General features: G+C 46.6%; 1 protein-coding gene and 1 non-coding gene across 2 annotated transcripts in view; one reads left to right on the top strand and one right to left on the bottom strand.

The window, feature by feature from the left end:
- The window catches only part of klhdc8b (kelch domain containing 8B), a 281,616-nt gene that overhangs the window by 223,043 nt on the left and 56,073 nt on the right, over window positions 1-2,500 (bottom strand). The gene's annotated exons all lie outside the window — the stretch shown is intronic.
- trnas-gcu (transfer RNA serine (anticodon GCU)) lies at window positions 643-715 on the top strand. Its single transcript has one exon. It is a non-coding gene; the product is annotated as a tRNA-Ser (tRNA).

The following is a 2,500-nucleotide window of genomic DNA, read 5'->3' as shown; positions in this document are numbered from 1 at the left end:
CATTCTTCCACTGCATTCTAACTTGGGTGGTGAAATGATCCAAAGGTGATCATCTCAAATCAATGCGCGGGTCTTCCACAATGTTGCATTGCACAAAAACATTGTTATTAGTTTCAAAGGGTTCAAAACCATGTTTCCTAGCTTTGAGTCACAACTCATGGTCCACAGCAGAGTGGCGCAGCGGAAGCGTGCTGGGCCCATAACCCAGAGGTCGATGGATCGAAACCATCCTCTGCTAACAGGCACTTGACTCTTTCCTATCTGCCGTTGTAACGTAGGTGGAGTTGTAATTCATAGTCAAAAAACACCTTCTTGCCATTGTCCCCCAGTGTTCCAACGTGAGGTGCTAAATGAGGAAATTTGCATCCTTAAAGGACGCTGGTCCCTGCACAAGTCTATTTCTGTTAGTTGCCAAAAGGTCAGTCCTCTATACAGGGATTCATGAGCAAATCGGACCTTTTGTTACTGCCTATCATCAATGTATTGGTCCATGTTTTCAAATAATCCAAAAATCTTCAAGTCAATTGTGTCGTGACCAAATGCAGATTAGCCAAGCAAAATCTTAATCAATGTGAGGCAGTCAAAAATGATCTAGGTGTAGATTGGTGAAGGAAATCGGGACTGTTTTACATGTACATATATGCCCCAGTGGCCTAATGGACAAGGCACTGGCCTGCTAAGCCAGGGATTGTGGGTTCGAGTGCCATCTGGGGTGCTTTGCAGCAGAGTGACGCAGCGGCAGCGTGCTGGGCCCATAACCCAGAGGTCGATGGATCGAAACCATCCTCTGCTAACTGACTTTTAACCATTCTCCCACTGCATTCTAACTTGGGTGGTGAAATGATCCAAAGGTGATCATCTCAAATCAATGCGCGGCTCTTCCACAATGTTGCATTGCGCAAAAACATTGTTATTAGTTTCAAAGGGTTCAAAACCACGTATCCTAGCTTTGAGTCACAACTCGCGGTCCACAGCAGAGTGGCGCAGCGGAAGCGTGGTGGGCCCATAACCCAGAGGTCGATGGATCGAAACCATCCTCTGCTAACTGACTTTTAACCATTCTCCCACTGCATTCTAACTTGGGTGGTGAAATGATCCAAAGGTGATCATCTCAAATCAATGCGCGGCTCTTCCACAATGTTGCATTGCGCAAAAACATTATTAGTTTCAAAGGGTTCAAAACCATGAATCCTAGCTTTGAGTCACAACTCGTGGTCCACAGCAGAGTGGCGCAGCGGAAGCGTGCTGGGCCCATAACCCAGAGGTCGATGGATCGAAACCATCCTCTGCTAACTGACTTTTAAGCATTCTCCCACTGCATTCTAACTTGGGTGGTGAAATGATCCAAAGGTGATCATCTCAAATCAATGCGCGGCTCTTCCACAATGTTGCATTGCGCAAAAACATTTTTATTAGTTTCAAAGGGTTCAAAACCATGTTTCCTAGCTTTGAGTCACAACTCGTGGTCCACAGCAGAGTGGCGCAGCGGAAGCGTGCTGGGCCCAGAGGTCGATGGATCGAAACCATCCTCTGCTAACTGACTTTTGACCATTCTTCCACTGCATTCTAACTTGGGTGGTGAAATGATCCAAAGGTGATCATCTCAAATCAATGCGCGGGTCTTCCACAATGTTGCATTGCACAAAAACATTGTTATTAGTTTCAAAGGGTTCAAAACCATGTTTCCTAGCTTTGAGTCACAACTCATGGTCCACAGCAGTGTGGCGCAGCGGAAGCGTGCTGGGCCCAGAGGTCGATGGATCGAAACCATCCTCTGCTAACTGACTTTTAACCATTCTCCCACTGCATTCTAACTTGGGTGGTGAAATGATCCAAAGGTGATCATCTCAAATCAATGCGCGGCTCTTCCACAATGTTGCATTGCGCAAAAACATTGTTATTAGTTTCAAAGGGTTCAAAACCATGTATCCTAGCTATGAGTCACAACACGTGGTCCACAGCAGAGTGGCGCAGCGGAAGCGTGCTGGGCCCATAACCCAGAGGTCGATGGATCGAAACCATCCTCTGCTAACTGACTTTTAACCATTCTCCCACTGCATTCTAACTTGGGTGGTGAAATGATCCAAAGGTGATCATCTCAAATCAATGCGCGGCTCTTCCACAATGTTGCATTGCGCAAAAACATTATTAGTTTCAAAGGGTTCAAAACCATGAATCCTACCTTTGAGTCACAACTCGTAGTCCACAGCAGAGTGGCGCAGCGGAAGCGTGCTGGGCCCATAACCCAGAGGTCGATGGATCGAAACCATCCTCTGCTAACTGACTTTTAACCATTCTCCCACTGCATTCTAACTTGGGTGGTGAAATGATCCAAAGGTGATCATCTCAAATCAATGCGCAGCTCTTCCACAATGTTGCATTGCGCAAAAACATTGTTATTAGTTTCAAAGGGTTCAAAACCACGTATCCTAGCTTTGAGTCACAACTCATGGTCCACAGCAGAGTGGCGCAGCGGAAGCGTGCTGGGCCCATAACCCAG

This window comes from Gasterosteus aculeatus, chromosome 2 (genome assembly GCF_964276395.1).
Source record: "Gasterosteus aculeatus chromosome 2, fGasAcu3.hap1.1, whole genome shotgun sequence".
In the NCBI taxonomy this organism is placed as follows: domain Eukaryota; kingdom Metazoa; phylum Chordata; class Actinopteri; order Perciformes; family Gasterosteidae; genus Gasterosteus; species Gasterosteus aculeatus.
Note: the sequence above shows the minus strand (reverse complement) of the source record. Positions and strands in the feature narration are given on the sequence as shown.